Source organism: Stenella coeruleoalba (genome assembly GCF_951394435.1).
Source record: "Stenella coeruleoalba genome assembly, chromosome: 5".
NCBI lineage: Eukaryota > Metazoa > Chordata > Mammalia > Artiodactyla > Delphinidae > Stenella > Stenella coeruleoalba.
In genome coordinates, this window is record NC_137150.1 from 90,055,958 (window position 1) to 90,075,082 (window position 19,125).

Genomic DNA, 19,125 nt, shown 5'->3' on the forward strand with positions numbered 1-19,125 from the left:
CAAACCAAAGCATCCTAGAGTGATGGCCAATGGCTCACACCTGACAAGGTTTCTTTTGGGTTTATCTCTAGAATCCTATAGAGAGGCAAAAACAACAATTTTCAGGTAAAATAGTAAGTATAATTTGAAAAAATTTGCCCATTAGTGATGTAAAGCTAGTGAAGTAGAAAAATAAAGTTAATTTAGAACCCTTGTTACAATCCTTAAAGAAATTCCCCTTTAACCAAAACAATAACAGCACTTTGTATTTACAAACATTGCCCCTCTGGTTCTTAAAACCACCTGTAAAATAAGCATAACACAATTTGGTCATATTATACTCATTTTACAGTTGAAAAAATTGAAATGTAGAGAGGTTAAGTGATTTTTCCCAAAATAATTTAGCTAATGAATGGCAAAGCTGGAACTAGAGTCTAAATTTCATTATATTTTCTGGTTCCAAGAGCAGTAGATTTTCCCTTGCTGCTATCTTTTGACTATGGCCCAAATGATGTTAAAAGTCCAAACCTTGTTGCTTTGGTACTCTGATATGTTTTTGTCCACACCACCAAACAGCTCAGTTCTGACACGATCTACCTAGAGGTAGCATCAGATCCCACAAGTTAAGGGTTGTCCTACAAGACTGCCCCTCCTCCCACTTCAGAGGCCACTCAAAAGTCCAGGTTGTCACCCGTCCTATTGTTCAGAGCTTCCAATAATCCCCCTCCTCGGGTTCAATTAATTTGCTAGAGCAGCTCACAGAACTCAGAGAAATATTTTACTTACAGAATTGCTGGTTTATTATAAAAGGATATAACTCAGAAACAATCCAATGGAAGATATGCATAGGGCAAGGTATGGGGAAGAGACAAGCAGCTCCCATGCCGTCTCCAAGGGTGCCAGTCTCCCTGAATCTCCACGTGTTCACCAACCTGGTAGCTCCCCAAATCCCGTCTTTCTGGGTTTTCATGGAGGCTTTATTACATACACATGGTTGATTAAATCATTGTTTGTTGGTGACCGAACTCAATCTCCAGCCCTCTCCCTTCCCTGGCCTGGGGGTTGGGACTGAAAGTTCCAACCCTCTAATCACTACCATCCTTTGGTTACTAGGGACTTTCCAAAAGTCACCTCATTAATGTAACAAAAAACACTTTATTGCTTTCATTACTTAGGAAATTCCAAGGGTTCTAGGTGCTCTCTGCCAGGAACAGTGGGTGGAAACCAAATACATATTTCTTATTATATTAATAAATTGCAATCTCACAGGTACCCTTTCCTTTACTTCACAGACTATTTGGACTTGTGCAACACATCTAATGTGCTGTGAGAACCTGTGGAAAGCCTGGAACAGAATGTCCTTTCCAAGATCACTTCTCTGTGCTAAGGGATTGTAAGGCCAAATGCAGAGAATTACCTAAGGAAAGCTGGGAAGTCAGGACCAGGAATTCTTACTGGAACAGCATTTATCGCTCAGGGTCTGACTCTAATTCCACCCATGCCTTTGCTCCGCTATGTCTAGAGTTGGGTACGCAGTCAATCTATCAGGAATACTTGGTAGGTCCCAATGCATAGATAGAAAATCATTATCATTGTTAAGAAACAAAATTCAACTAAGTACATTTTAAAGATTTTATTGACTTTATTCAATGAGTCATAAATGAAGCAGCATCCAATCTAGCAGGTAGAAAAGAACTCCATGGAGCTGTACAAAAGGAAAGACTTTTATAGGCAGAAGGGAGAAGATACAAGGAAGTTACACTAGGCAAAAAAGCAGGTTGGTTATTGCAAGGTTACTTTCCTTTAGGGGATGGCAAGGGTCTACCAGGCAGGTGACCTAACTAGTGCTGATCAGGCAATTCCTGACTGACTGGTTTAAGATTCTATTTCTGGGAGAGCTGAAACTGTAATTAAATTAAGTTTTGGTTTGGTGACATGGAGCTTAGCATAAGTGACTCCATTCTGGGCCTGTTGTCTTGTTTTTAACATCATTGTGTGGGATATAATGGATGTTGTGGTATACCAATCAGATCCTTCTTTCAGGACCAACACTCTCATTCTCCCAGATTCTGGGAACTCTCAGCTGAGCTCCGCTCCAAGAATTGGCAACATCCAGAGACAGCTGCACCCACCAAGGTCACCCTTCCTACCCTGTGGCAGGATGTTTGACTCGGGGAGGATGGGTGTGGTTTATGAAGCTCCAACACCCCTGCCTCAGGGCATGACAACTCTGGAGGACAAAATGATGGTCCAGAACTCTTAAGATTGATTGAGGCCTTTGTTGTAATTCCATGACAGTTCAGTTTCTCCCTAGGTCCAACCTTTTTCTCCCGTCACCTCCTAAGAACACTCTCTCAGTAAACCTCCTGCACCCAGTTCTAAGAATTTCAGAGTCTGTTTCCTAGAGAACCTGACCTGCCATATAGTACCAGAAGGGGCCCAAAAAAACAGACTTCAGCCAGCTGGCAATGATGACTCCATCGCTGGTGGGAGATGAAGCATTAATAGCCCTTGGCATGTACTTGCAGTACGATTATTAAAACTTTTACCAGTGGCAAACTAGGATGGCATACCGGTGGAAGGAAATTGTTCTAGCAAACAGCATTGGAGAGTTTTGTGGTAAATGGTAATTCTAAGGACTGTGAAACTGAATGACTATTGCTAAAGCCATCCATGCATTAAAGAATGTCAATGGGGCTTCCCTGGTGGCGCAGTGGTTGGGAGTCCGCCTGCCGATGCAGGGGACACGGGTTCGTGCCCCGGTCCGGGAAGATCCCACATGCCGCGGAGCGGCTGGGCCCGTGAGCCATGGCCGCTGGGCCTGCGTGTCCGGAGCCTGTGCTCTGCAATGGGAGAGGCCACAAGAGTGAGAGGCCCGCGTACCACAAAAAAAAAAAAAAAAAAGAATGTCAATGAAGGCCACTAACCCTCAATATAAGCAAGGTATGAAAGTCAGAAGGGGGCCTCCTTGGCAGTATTTAAAGGGACTCTCATCTCCTGCAGCAGGCAGGCAGAAAAATCTGAGGATCAAGGCCAGGATTTAAGTATAAAAGTAGCAGATCTCCATGAAGGTTGATATTTGACCTTGACAGTTCACCTACACTAAGATTGTGGCCCTGTTTGGGAAGGAGTGGGACCCTAAGAGTTATGATGAGGAATCTAAATCTTCATATTCTGCTAGACTCTCTGGGCCAAGAAAAAAGGCCCATTCCTTCTTGTTAAAGCCTAGTTCTTCCTCCTTACTTGAAGATGAGACAGAAGCTTCTACCTTGCAAAGCCATGTGCACCCACCCCCATAATCTACCTCACCTCCCTTTGTAATCACCAGAAGAATAACTTAGGGTCAAGTCACAGCATAAGCCAGATGAGGGAGTGCAGGAGTTGCAAAGCAAGAAAAGGGGTTATACACCTAAGGAGCTGAAAGATGTAACCAAATTTTACTGTCAAGAGCCAGCAGAATACAAATGGACTGGACTCTTGGAGGCGCTGGATTAAAGGGGATGGAATATAAAGTTGGATAAAGGATAGTTTATAGATCTTGGAGCACTAACCCTTGATGCAGGATTTAAGATCATGGCAAGAACTTTGGGAAACATGCCAACATTTTGGGGGCAAATGAAGGAGGAAGGAACTGAAGGGCTAGGAAAGTGGGCATATTGCACTGGCTACATTATGCATTGGCAGAAAACCTGTTAGCTTATTATGTTCTGTGAGAGAGTTCAGAGGACAGTCCATTTACCAAAGAACATGGGATGTGCAGGGGACACTGGCATTGTTAAGAATCTCGGTGGTGGTTAACCTCTGTAGAATAGGACTGATTTGGGAGGTTGCTCTTGCAAAATTGGCTCTCAAATAGCACAGTGCTTGTAGACTTCTGAAAAAATAGAGGCCAGGTGGTAGCACTTAGCCATCAAAAGCAAAGTGAGCTCAATTATTGTAAAGAGTAGCAAGGTTGGGGAGCAGGGAGTGGCGTGACTCACGGAGTGCTGTGGAGATAGTTAATGGAACACAGCATCTCCAGGGTCAAGACTGAGCGGGCAACAAGGTTATTTCTCAATCTGTGTAACAAAAAGAAACAAAGGCTAAGGGCTACTGCTACTATAAAATGTCACAATCCCTTACTAAGTTTCTGGACCTGATTCAGTTTTCAACCCAAAGACCTCTGACTGAAAGCAAGGCTGGGTTTCATGAGTGAAGGACACTGCAAGATCAAAGGCTATCATAATGATTCTCCCAGTCCTTCTCCAGAGGGATCTACAGCCATCTACTTAGGGAACCATGTACTGAGGAAAGGGCAATATTCAAACACTCAAGAACTGTGTGTTGACATTGGTCCCTGGCTCACAGTAGGTAAGCTAAGTGTATGGACCTAACCAGTAGCTATTTCTCCAGTCTCTGAGTGTATAATTAGAATATGAGATTGACAGAATCTCTATATTGGTTCCTTGATCTGTGAGTTAAGAATTTTCATAATGGGAAAGGCCAAGTGGAAGCCTCTGATACTGTCCCTCCCACCATGGACAAGATATTAAATCAAAACCAACATTGCATCCTTTGGGAATAGATTAGTGTCAGTTCTGAAGACCTAAAGGATACAGAGTTGGCAATTACTGCCCCATCCACATTTAATTCACCAGTCTGGCACCTACAGAAGCCAGATGGACCCTGTGATATGACAGTGGACTACCACAAGCTCAATCACGTAGTAGCCCCAGTTGTAGCTGTTGTACCAAAAATGGTTTCTTTGCTAGAGCAGATTAGCCTGGTATCTAATACACTGTATGCAATCATTGATCTGCATATGGGATAAACAACGGTACAGACATATGATCTTGCCCCAGGGTCATGTTAACTCTCTCCCTCTCATAATATGTCAGTGACCTGACTGGGCATTCCAAAACACCATACATTTCTTCACTTTACTGATGACATCATGTTAATCAGATCAGATAAGCAAGAAGTGCCAAGTTCATGTGCCTTGGTAAGACACATGAACTCCAGAAGGCGGGAGATACCTCTAAAGAAGAGTCAGGGACCTACCACAGTAATGAAATCCTCCAGGTACATCCCCTTCAAGGTAAAGAACAAAGGATCATAAATAGCCCCTTCTACCCCTACGGAGGAAGTACAATGGCTGGTAGGCCTCTCAGATTTTGGGTGTAGCCTCTTACACATTTGGTAATAATACTCTAACCAAATGTTTATTACTGTGTTCAAAACTTAATTATTTATAAATTATTTATTCATATAAACGATAATTATTTTATTCATTGTTTTGTGGGGCAGGAATCTAGAAAGTTCTCAGCTGGGTGGCTCTGACTTGGGTCTCTCAGGTATTGCAGTCAAACAGTGTTTGAAGTTAGAATAATGGGGGGGTGGGGGAAGGAGTGGAGACTAGTGAGAAAGAAGAAAGCTGGAATAGCTGAGAGCTGGCAATACATTTCCCCCCCCACTGCCCCCCCACCTTGTCTCAGGATCTTTCCAGAGAGTCTCTCTATATGGACCAGGTTGGGCTTCCTCACAGCATGGTGCCTGGGGTCCAAAAGCATTCTCAAAAAACCAAATAGAAGTTGCATAATCTTTTCTAAACCAGTCTCAAGAATCATGCAGCATTACTTCTGCTACTCTTCTTTGGTTGGAGCTGTCAAAAGTTCCCGCTCATATTCAAGAGCAGGGGACATAGACGCCACCTCTTAATGGAAGGAGTGTCAAAGGATTTGGAGGCATGTTTTTAAAATGCCATAGTGTGATAAATTGACATCAGCACCAATTTTAGCAAAGTCTGTGCACCTGTGTTGACTCCACCACTTTCTACTTGCGTGCCTATGAAATATAATACGATCCATCCTCTCAGGAAAGGACTTTTGCTTTCTCCTTTTGCTGCTCAACAGCAACATGGAAGATAACAGTGCTTTGTAGTCAAACTCCTTTGGACGCAAGGAACAAAGACTCACTCATGCTACTAAAGATTGCCGGGAGAAACCAAACCAAGAGCAGGGACAGCAGCTGCCCCAGGAGCTGGAGGTGGATCCTCGTGACCTTAACGGCAGGAGGTCTTGGAGTCCCACCCTACTGCTCTTGCATTTATCTCATTTGGCTATTCTCTACCTTTCAGTTTCTCCCTTCTATTCCTTTCTCACCTTCTGCTATCTCCGTGTCCTTTCTTTCCTTCTCACTTCTGCTGACCCATCGTTTTTGCTCGCTTAGACCCCAAGTTAGCATCATGGCCTCTCCAGCTTCTCTCTACATCAAGGCTTCTCTCTACATCAGCTCTCACCACTGTCTTAATCTTCAGGAATTTCCTAGTTCAAATTCCCAGGAAAGGAATAATTTGCTGGTGTCAAAGTGGATTGTCTGTGTTTGGGTAACATCATTTTCTTATTTACTTACCAACAACTTGTATAAAGAAAGCTCAGCTCTTAGCAATTCAAGCTGGAAGGAAAAGGCAACCATGATTGGCATGGCTGTACATTCATCAGCAGAGTCCAATGTAGATGTCAACCTGCAAAGAATTGTGGATCAATTAAAATAAGAAAAGTAAAAGGTACTGTAAAATATAAAGTTATCCAAGAAGATGTGATATTATGTTTTTAAACATACATTCAAATGGATCCACAGATTCACTTTTTAAGTGTCAATGTATCAAGTTAACATCCTTGCTAATTAATCCATCAAATTGATATATGCAGATCAATGTTTTCTTTCCATGAACGATTATTGTTACTGTTCTTCCTTGACATCCAGCTACATGCTAGCTAGATCAGGACCTCCAAGAGTTGAGCCTGACTCTCAAATTTCAAGAAATTATATGTTCAAATGAATGCCTTGCTGATTAATATACAGATTTTAGCATTATATTTTTTGGATTCTCTTTAAAAGGGGAAACTCAGAAAGCATACTTTGTTCAATAATAAAGGCTTGAAAATGCATCTGTTTCTAACTGCATGTGGTACCTACTCAAACCTGTATTGGAAAATTACACAGTAAATGTTTCATAGGCTTTTCTTTTTCACTCATTTTCAGTCTCTCACAGTCTCTCACTTCTTAATCAATTCCTTTTTTCTCAACACAGACTGCATTGCCATCGAGCTATCAACTAATAATTTTTTAAGAACTCAGAATGGAAAGAAAAACCTAACCAAACAAATAAACAAGCGTAAAGCTTCAGGAACCTTTGTGCCTGAACCATTATGCTAAGGCATCCATCCCTCCGCACATGGTGAGTTGAATTCAGATAGGCTCCTGATATGGTGATTGCAATTTTCTAATTTAAGAATTTTCTAAAATCTGAAATGAATTTCCTTTTTCTTGCCTTCAGGAAAGCCTGAAAATACCAAATCCAATAATGAGAGAGGTTTAATTTCCTTTTTGGTCTATGACACAACATAACAATTATCTGTGGGTGATTAAAGAAAATGCAGAAAGTAGGATGCGCTTAGTTCATACCAGATAAAGCCCCCGTGAAATGATGCCATCGTTGGCGTCATCTGCTGACATTCATGCATGATTCAGCACCTCTAGACAACAATTTGGAGGAAATCTGCTTCTCCATTCCAAGCCAGACTCTGCCTTTTTGCTAGAAAATGAAAGGATGAAAATTCCCAGCTTTTAAGGTTGGCTACCTCCTGTGACATCCAGCAACCAGAAGCAATCCAGAGACTCTGGTGTTCCTCTGCACTGTTCAGTGCATGGTAGACATGAGGCATCCAGGTGATTGACGGATTTCTCACTTGTCCTCTGGCTGCTTTTGCATCTGTTGACATAGCCTCGGTGTTTATATGCGTGATTAGGCCGAGACTTCCTGCGTCAACCACCCACAGATTGTATCAAAAATAATCAATCTTATTTGACTGCCTTAACATTTTGGCTATTTTAGTTGTTAAGGCAACCAGATCTGATGAAGTATTCACTCATCAATTTGATGTTCAGCAATCGTCTGTCATGGTTCTGAAGTTGGAGGGAAAAAAATAATAAACATCAACTGTCAAAACAGTCAATCCAATCATGAATTTCTCCCTGACACCAGAGACCATTGTTTCTCCTTTCCATTTCCCCTCCTTTGCCTCCGCCTCCTCTCCTGAGATCTGTCCCTCCCACAGGTTCTTTCCTCCAGCGATGCTGAACAGCAGAGAAGGGAGATACTCCAGGTTCACAAAGGCTTACATTTGCCTAAAAGGTTTCCCTTTACTTTGTTTTGATGTTTGATAATTTTTTGCTAAATAATCTTAAAAGGTCCTAAAAGGATGGATACATTGAATGTATGGAGAAAGTTATTCTGAATGGAGAATTTAAGCAGAAATGTCCTTTGCTTTCTCTTTCAAGATGAATTTCCATTTTCGGGGAGCACAGCTCCAAAGCCAGTGACAGGCACCTGGCTTGCACAGTCCCTTCCTGTCCCTTGAGCCTGTTCCAGCCTCCTTGGAACAGAAGAGCTCTGAGTCTGGCCCTGGTGTGGGATGTGGCTGGCTTTCCAAGTTGGAAAATGTGTTAGTAATTACTTTTTACTGCTGTCTCCATTTGAATTTCCAGACTTCTCCCCCTTCTCCCAGCCTGCGTTTCTCCACCCAGCTTCCTACCTCATTGACTGCTAATTTAACCCTGGCTCCCTTCCTCCAGAAACATTTGACCTTGTGCAAGAACTTGGCATCAATTTCTCTCCTCCTGCTTCCCCAGAAAGGAAGCGCCGGACTAGGGTAATTAGCATCAGCAGGCATCCCTGTCAGACTGCCTGCCTGTTGTCCACTGGGCTCCGCCAGATACAACAGCAGCCCCCTTTTTCCAGGCAAAAGGGCAGTGGCCACTAGTTGCCATTTGCCAGGAGACCTTTTCCAACATTTTGCTTCAAGATGGTGTTACCAGGGATGTGGACTAAGCCCAATTAACTTGTTTAGTGAATTAACCTACAGGGGAAAAAATGTATCAATAGAAGCACTGAAACTTCCTTAGCTCACATATCCCTGCTTTAGATTTGAAAGAATTCTATTGCTTTTTCTTATCAAGAAAGGTTATTCTATGTTGACTGATAATCTGGAAAGGGTTATAAAGAAACTGAGTTGTTTTACCTGCTTAAGAGAACAAACTTTGCAATCACTTAAGAAATGCCCATTTCTTCCTTCTGTTGATAAGCTGATTACATACCACTTTTATCTCCCTGTTAATTAAGTCCTCAAGGACAATTACAGGGTATAGTTTCATAACTGAAATAAGAGTATATATGTACTTGAAAATAATGCTACTTCAGTTTTTTAGAAATAGTCCCTAATTCCATATTTTCACTAATTCAGTCCCACCTTCCCTTATTACACTGAATGAGTGGGTTTCATGTTACATGTTTGTGAATGTACATTCTTGAAGTTTATAGAATAGAACTATCTTTGTAAAATGCCTTGTGTTATAGGGATTCAGTATAGAGCTAGAAGTTGGTTGAGTAGAGATGGGGATAGAAATTACAAATAGGGCCATGGACTCTACTCATTACTATACACATTCTATATCACCCAGACTATGAAGTTCAAAATACATAGTACAGAGCTTCCCTGGTGGCGCAGTGGTTGAGAGTCCTCCTGCCGATGCAGGGGACACGGGTTCGTGCCCCGGTCCAGAAAGATCCCACGTGCCACGGAGCGGCTGGGCCCGTGAGCCATGGCTGCTAAGCCTGCACATCCGGAGCCTGTGCTCCGCAACGGGAGAGGCCACAACAGTGAGAGGCCCGCGTACCGGAAAAAAAAAAAAAAAAACATAGTAAAAATATACATACATATATATGTATACATATAACATACATATGTACAATGTATATAGTACAAAATTGTGGATAAGACATCCTATTCCTCTATTTATTGGGCAGGAGGAAGTAGCAACTCTATGGGTCCCAAGTGACGAGGCCTCTATGTATAATATTAGGAGACGCACATCCAGAGACGGGGTTCCTCCATGTTGTTTCCACTTCTCAGATAAAGGAAAACTGAGACTAGTTCCTTAATTAAGCACAAGTTTTCAGTAATGAAGTACACTGCCTACACCCAAAAAGAGCATGTGAGAGCAAGAACGCATGCTCCAGAGCTAAAGCCCTGGCTGTAGCTGTGGGACTCTCAAAGTATGGTTTTTAATAAGGTAAAAACTTGACTCTCATGCAAACATACAAAGAACACATGTCAAAATTCATTTAATCTATGAATGAGGGAAGCATTAGGATTATAATACTGGTTCAAGAATTGGAGAGACTGAATATATATCTATAGATAGAAAGAGAGCGAAAGAAAGGAAGGGAGGAAGGAAGAAAGGAAGGAAGGAAGGGAGGGAGGGAAGGAGGGAGGGAGGGAGGGAGAGAGAGAGAAAGAAAGAAAGAAGGAAGGAAGGAAGGAAGGAAGAAAGAAAGAAAGAAAGAAAGAAAGAAAAAAAGAAGAAAGAAAGAAAGAAAGAAAAAGAAAGAAAGAAAGAAAGATCTCTCTAGAATTATATTTTCTACTAGACAAAAATCTACAAGTTGGGACTTCCCTGGTGGTCCAGTGGTTAAGACTCCAGGCTCCCAATCCAGGGGGCTCAGGTTCCATCCCTGGTCAGGTAACTAGATCCTGCATGCCACAACTAAAAGAGCTCTCATGCCGCAACTAAGACCAGGTGCAGCCAAATAAATAAATAAATGAATAAATAAATAAAATAAAAATCTACAAATTAACCTATAATTTCACAGAATTTAGTACTAATCAATACTAAATAGTAAGTCAAACAAAGGTACATTCTGTTAGAGAATTAATCTGTGGTCTCTTATTAGATAAAGCTCCACGTAGGGTTCTTTCTGACTTATTTTCATGTTTGGGATAATTTTTCTTAACAGGATTTAGGGCAAATTACCTCAAATCTCTCTGAACCTCAATGCCTTTATTTGAAAAGTGGGAACAACAATATCTACCTTATGGGGTTGTTGCAGGATTTAAATAAAATTATGTATCTAAAGCATCTCCCACAACATGTCAATAAACGGTAATTCCCTTTTCTCCACGTATTCCTTTTATTCCATATTATCTGACATTTTGCCAACCAGATCTCTTTTGATTGGCACTTCTACATGTTACCAAAATAATGGTAATTCATGGTTATAATGATCCTAAGACTCTTCACAGCCTTCTGTATCATTACAGATAAAATTACGTGCTTAGTATATTATTAATGTTAAGTGTAATTTATTATGCTTTACTTTTTAAAGTCATTATCCATGGAACTTGACTCAGTTAAAACAAAATATCCAGTTATCCAAAACCATATTTTCCAGATTATTAAGCATAAAAGAAAATTCTACCAAGTGTTTTTACTTGGAACAATAATTTGAATCCACAGGTAGATTTGAACAAACACGCTCTAAATTTTCTTCCAGCTCTAAGATTTTATAGTAAGTAGAAAAGGATACCTAAGGAAAAAATAATATGCAGAAAGGAGAAAGTTTATGTATTTTAGTCCTCAGAAAAAAAGAATACAATTGTATACTAAAAATAATGACTTAATGACGGTGGGGTAGCATTTTTATTTCTTTAAAAATATGAAATTATAGGCAATTTCAAATATATAGAAAATAACAAAACTCTCGGGTACCCAGCTTAATATTTAACATATCTTAATATTTATCTGTGTCTCCTTGAGATTGAAAAAGAAATAAGATAGAGCTAAATTTCTCTTCTCATCCTGCACTCTCTCCCTTTCTCCACCTCCCACCTGACAAAGGTAATCATTATCCTGAAGTTGATCCATATCCTTATGGCAATGTTATATACCCAAAACACTACATATCATTATTTTGTGAGATCTGTAGACTTTACTCAAATGATATCGTATGCTATACGTTTTTCAACATCTTTTGTTCACTCACATTAGGTTTTTTAACTTTATCTGTGTAGATATATCTAGACCTACCTTACTTTGTATTCCAAAATGTAATTATTCTGCAATTTGTTGAACTGTTTCTTTTTTTTTTCTTTTTTTAAATTTATTTATCATTTTTATTTTTTGGCTGCATTGGGTCTTTTGCTTGTTGCAGCGAGCCAGGGCTACTCTTCACTTCAGTGCACAGACTTCTCATTACGGTGGCTTCTTTTGTTGCAGAGCACGGGCTCTAGAGCACACAGGCTCAGTAGTTGCGGCTCGTGGGCTCTAGAGCACAGGCTTGGTAGTTGTGGCTCACGGGCTTAGTTGCTCTTCGGCATGTGGGATCTTCCAGGACCAGGGCTCGAACCCATTTCCCCTGCATTGGCAGGAGGATTCTTAACCACTGCACCATCATGGAAGTCCATCATATTGAGTTTTAAGTGTGATCTGTGTGTATGTGTGTGTGTGTGTGTGTGTAACCCTTTAATGGTTATATGCATTAAGAATATTTCCTCCTAGTATTGGTTTGTACTTTTAATTAATTTATGTAATATTATATATTCTTTTCACTTGAATGTGGTCCATTTTCCTCTCTTGAGTGGTAGTGTATACAGCAGTGGCTCTAGAGTGGATCCACATTACCTGGGATCAACTCATACCTCTGCCACTTACCACACAGGTTAGGGAAGTGAACAGTCTCTCCAGGCCTCAGTCTTTTATGACGATCATAGTAATGATGGCCTCCTAGGGTTTTCATGAGGATTACATAAGTTAGCATATATAATTTACTCAGAATACATAAGTTAGCATATATAATTTACTCAGTGTGCACATAGAATAGCTCAATAAATATTGGCTTATTGTTATTTTACTTTTATGGTTTGTGATTTTGTGTCTCATTTAAGAAATATTTATCTGCCCCGATATAAAAAAAATATTATCTTAAATTTTCCATTAAAAGTTTTTAAATGTTGCTTCTACATTGATCCATCTGGAATTTGTTTTTTAAGTGTGGTATGGGTAGGAAGTCTCTTTTTTCTCACATTGATAACCATTTTGTAGCAATATTTATGGATAGCTAATCTTTTTCTCATAACATTACCTCTATCATACATATCTCAAATATTTACGGTCTGACAATGGGTTCTTGATTTGTCCCAATGGTCTGTTTGTCAATGCTATGCTGCTTTAATTACTATAGTTTTATAAAATACCTGCAGATACATTAGTATGGGTCTTCCCTGCTTATTCTTCTTCAAAATTTCCTGTCTCTTCCTGGCCTTTTGCTCTTCCACATGAATTTTAGGATCAGGTTGTCAAGTTCTATGAAAAATCCCACTAGTTCACTTCGGTTTTGAGAAAGAGTCAATTACAAGGCTAGATTTTATCCTAAGAAAGTTCATTTGTACTCCATGTCAGCAGTATGTTCTGTGAAAAGAATCCTGGACTAAGATTTGGCTTAGAATAACTAACTAAATGAGCTCCTTGGGACAAGTCCATTCATAACTCTAGGCTTCAGTTTCCTCATCTGTAGAAGAGTCTGGACCATGATCATACAATAGCATACCTAGAACAATACTACTCAAAAAGTACTCCCTACAAGAGCTGCGTTAGCATCCCCCGGCAAAAGGATAGCAAATTAGATTCAGAATCTGAGGACAGTGCCCAGGAATCTATGTTTAACAAGCTCCTCAGGCGATTCATACATATGGCATGAATGTTAATTTTATGGGTCAACTTGGCTAGGCCATGGTATCCAGATATTTGGTCACACAATATTCTAGATGTTTCTTCAGAGAAACTTTTTGAAATGAGATTAACATTTAAATCAGTGAACTTTGAATAAAGCAGGTTACCTCCCACACTGTGGGTGAGCCTCACCCAATCAGTTGAAGACCTTTCTAGAAAATAGACTGACCTTCCCCTGGGAAGAGAGAATTCTAACAACAGACCATCTTTGAACTCGAACTGAAACTCTTCCCTTGGTCTCAAATCTGCTGGCCTACTCTTCAGATTTTGGACCTGCCAAGCCTCCATAATCACATGAACCAATTCCTTAAAAAATATATACATACATATATGTGTGTGTGTGTGTTATATTTACATATTTTATATATATCTTCCTCTTACTGGTGTGCTTCTCTGGAAAACCCAGACTAATACACACAGTAAAGTTTGAGAGGCGCATCCTCCAATGCACCTGGCATAACTCCACCTTTCATGTATGACCTGTCCAGATTCATTCATCTGTGGAAGAACTATGGCTAGAATCTAGGTCACAGGACACCCAGTTTGATGTGTTTTCTGCTGTGCTCTGCTAGTTAGGGAAAATACCCTGTAACGAAAATAAACTGTTTATGTTGAGTGGGTGAGTTAAAGAGAGCAGACATTTTATTTCTACAATGAATTAATTTGAGTTCCATTTAAATAAGAAGCCCACCTGGTGATTCATTTATAAATTTCTATATGCTTGACAGAAAAAGCAGCAGCAGGGGACTGAAATATTAGAGCTAAACATCCATTTAAAGATGAATCACTAATTAGAAAAGTATCTCTGAAATGAAAACGTGAGACAATATAAGCTTCTTTTAGCAAAATATTTTATTTCCCTACAGGATGTGTGTGTGTCAATGGAGCCATAGATGAAGTGTAGATGTAAGCCCTTGTATGTTGATTCACTTGGGCCTAGACAGCATTTAGTGGGAGAAATTACCCACTCAGGCCCCAGGGATGTGAGCGACCCCATATCCCAATAAGGGAGAATGAGTAAATGCAGCTCCAGACTTCATCCACTTCCTAGGAACACACCCAGATGTGGGGAGAACAGCTGACACAAAAGGATCTAGGCTTAGATCATTAGATCATAGGAAGAATGTCCACAGTGTAAGCATTTTGACGCAGTGGAATGTACTCTGTGGGAGCTGGATCTAAACTCCTACCCAGCAAGCCAATGACCTTATGGTCCCCACCAGGCCTCACACTTTGTTTCTAAATATATGAACTGATCACTATCAGAGAGATTTTGCTGACTTGTACTCCATGGTGTATTAGGCCTTAGCGAGTAATCTGTCGATTTAGAAAAAGGGAAATAAAAAAGAGCATCTTCCGATCAGGCAGATGTGTTTCCTCACCTTTGCGTGTTTTGCGCTTCACACAAAACACGCAAAACCATGACTACTTATAACAATTGGGAGAGTTTGCAGAGAGTGGAAGCTAATCCTCTCATGTGGAATATAAGCTTGGACACAGGGACATTTATAAACCCTTTATCCTGACTGAAAAGTCTTTGGTGTTTTCAAATGGCTCTGGGTTGTCTGAGGCTGACTCGGGGCCTTGTTAGAAATTTAGCATCTCCTCGGGCACCACGCTCTTGCCAGGGTAGGGAGCCTGCACTGAGTCAGTTGGGGAGGCGTCAGGAACACTGCTTGAATATTTATAAGTGAAAATATATTAATAGAGCTTAGAGAACCTCTATCCCCAAACCTCCAAGAGACAAAAGAAATGTCCAAGGGAGATCGCTGACTAGAATTTTTTAAGCTATTGATATTTTAAAATCTTTTTTAAATGACACTTCTCCTCCCAGCAACTGAACGGGGAGTTTCAAATACACACTGCCCATTCCCTGCCTTTATCACTTGTCCTCTTAGGGACCCTGTTGGGAAACTTTCTTTTGAGTGCGTGGGACCTGACTCTCCAAAGAGAAAGCGACAAAGCCGGTGTGTTTCACAAATGCACATGCTCTCGTTAAAATAGATGTCCCTTCTCCCAGAAAGCCTCCCATAAAAGCATTTTCATTCTCTAACTAAAATGTAGTGCAGCCTTTATTCCACAAAGCCAATTTGTTTATGTTTCCAAGTTCAATCACAATCTATTTGTAAAACCTATTTAGAATCAGAGTCACATAGCCAGAAATGATCATGCTCTAATTTCCTTATTAGAGAGATTCTTGTTGCAGCTGGCAGCCTGATTTGACTGCTCCCAGGGTTTGCAGCGACGTGTTCTTACCCTCGTTTCCCAATTTTGTTCTTCATGCCTTTTGTTCCCCCACCTCCAACACACAAATATCAAGCCAGAAGGAACAATTCCCGACATTGTTGCTTAAATGGAGGTGAAATAAGAGACTGCCACCTTTTCACCTGTCAAGAAATTAACAAAATTGGGTTACTCACAATATCTGCAGGAGAGAAAGGAAGGAAATGTTCACAAAACACACTATGAAAAGAAGGATGCTTTAGGATTCAGGTAAAATGTCGATTATTTCAGAGGACTTGGGGGGAATGATGTTTTCTGGATAATTGAATCAGAATTAAACAGAATGCCAATGCAACATTCAAGAAAACTTTCTTCACCTACTCTTTCTTACAATTTTTTCTTTATAAAATAGGTGAGTTGATCTTTATGACATAGCAAGATGTCTTTTCAAGGTAATTTAACAGTTCTCCAACAATGCAGGGTCTTGAAGTGTCTCTGTGTCTGCATCAGTTAGTGAAACCTTACTCATCCTTTAAGGTCTGGTTCAAACATTATTTTGTAAAGCTTTCACCAACTTCTCACTATTTTCCTGATGTAACATAGTCATTTGTTTTACACAGTATTATAGACTCCACCAGTTCAGTCAGAGGATGCTATGAAAACTGCAAAGATGTTCCCATTTTGCTTATAATGATGGTTAAAGTAATATCATAAGGTTCACCCTGTAATAGATTAAAATGGCTGAGACCTTGCCTGTTATGTCTCTCAAATTAAACTGGACTGAGAACATTGTCTACTAATAAGTAAGTGTCAAATAAATATGTAACACTTGTCACTCAGCACTAAGCTTGTTTTCCAAAAGAGTCTAGGGTACAGAGGATCAGGCAAAATGACATATTCCAGATCTTAAAAATGGAGGTTTACTTTGAATTGGGTGATTTGACGCCACTTGAGGTCATATATTAATTTGCCTGAACAGCCAACCTAATGCAACCTCTTCACTCATGTTTCCAAATCTCTTTGGGATTCCTCCATCATTCACCCAGACTTTCTCTTTTTCTTTCATCCACTATTGAAATACCACCTGTTCAATAAACACCTTAAGACACACGCTACTTATTGCCCACCCAATATTCATTCATTCTTACCTTTTTTCCTTAATAACTGAAACTTGAATTTATCCAAGGTGTATGTGTCCAATTTTCCAGATTCCCAGCAATCAGGAAAGCCTAGATGACCAAGTTCTGACCAAGGAGATGAAAAAGGACTTCACTGGGTGCGACGCACAGGAACTTTTCTTAGAGACAATTTCAGCTGGCGTGCTCTTGGGCCCTGTAAACTTTATCTTACCTTTTCCCCCCTTCTTGCCTGTCACCTACACTTACTGTCTGGAAGTACAACAGCCATTTTACAATGTTAAGGCTGATGAAACCATAGGATTAAAGGAATCTGGACTCTTGATGACATTGCTGATTCACACGAATCTTGGACTGCCTAACTCTGATCTTCCGTGGCATGAGAACAGTAAACTCTTTTCCTGTCTAAGCTATCTTTTGTTGGGTTTCATTACTTGCAGCCAGAAACAGTCCCAACAGACACACCCTTCTTAACCCACTGAGAGGCCTAGAGTAAATTTGCCTGGGACTTTCCCTGTCCAAGCAGACAACTCCAACATTTCCTATTTCAGTCACCACTCTGCAACCTCCCCTACAGTAATGCTTGACAGGCGTTTCAGAGAAAATGGCAATCCACATCAATGAAACTCCCAGAGATTATCAAGCCCTCTTATTTTTAACTATTTTTAGGATTTCCAGATAAAATATTTTTATTTGCTAAATCTAACAGCTCTACCCTTTTGGGGTGTGGGGGGGAACTGTCTCAAAGGTTTTGTATGTTTTCCAAATATCTTGAACATTTTGTAATTTTATTATTTTCTGCATGTTCTGTGATTACTACATTGTGCTTTCTATACAATGCTCTTCACTGATGTTTACCCATGTGTTTCCCCTATATTAAGTGGTTCCAATCTGCTGAGTTTTATATGTGTATCTGTATACATACACACACACACACACACACACACACACACACACACACAATTTTTCTCCTCTTGTCAATTGGCACTGCTTTACTGTCAGAATTCCTGTCTATAGCATTTTGACCTCGCTTATCCAATTTACTCTTAAATCTGTTTTTAACGTGACTATGTAAGAATTTGATCTAAAATAAAAATAGATAACTCTAAATAAGGATTTGCAGGACTAATCTATCAATAAAAATGATGAACTTTGTGATGTTTATTTTGACTACTCAGAGAAATGTTTCTGGCCTCTCGGTTCTTGATTATGTTTGCTTATAATACCAGTATATTCAAATGCTCCCTCGATAAGAGAGGTGCGGCTATGTAAGATTGGCTCTTTAAATATTTACCTGTTCTCGTTGTGTGTATGCATGCATGCATGTGCATCCCTGCATGCGCACTCGTGCATGCACACGCGTGCACACATTCAGTAGTTATTTGACAGTTTTTGTGCCCTGAATGTCCATGCATCTGAACGTTGTCTGTGCTAGTGTTTAATCTCTTAGATGACAGGAAATCATTTTATTGAATTCACTTGACATCCCAGCACCACTGGTCAGCTGGGATTAACCGTTGCTCCTGTTGATGTTACTATTCTATATATTCTTGCTACTTAAGCAAAGACCAGCAGCATAGGCGTAGACAGGGGGTTTATTCAAAATGCAGAACCAAAACCCCTCCCGGACCTACTGAATCAAAATCTACATCTTTAACAAGATTCTCAGGTGATTCCTATGCTCACTGATGTTTGAGAAGCATTGATCTAGAGCAACAGTTTTCCAACTTTAGTGTGCATCAGAATCACCTGGAGGGCGTATTAAAATACAGATTTCTGGGCCCAGCTTCCAGAATTTCAGACTCAGTGGGTCTGGGGCGGGGGCTGAGAATTTGCTTTCCTAACATGTTCTCAGATGGTGCTGATACTGCTGGTCTTTGGACCACAGTTTTGAGAACCACAGCTCTAAAGGAAACCGAGTGGCAGAATGGGCTTAATAACCAGAAGGTCTGGATGTTAGCTTTTATTCCTCAAGTAACTGGCCGTGTGACTTTGAGAAGCTCTCTGTGCTCTCCACGGCTCTTTTTTCTCATTGGTAAATACGACGGTCTGAGGATCAGCTCAAGCACAGCACTTGTCTTCTCAGTTCTGTGTACACGTCTCCGCTCTGCACTGTCAGCTCCTTGAAACCATATTTTAATTATCGTTTTATCCCCAATGAGACCATAGGAGTCTCCTG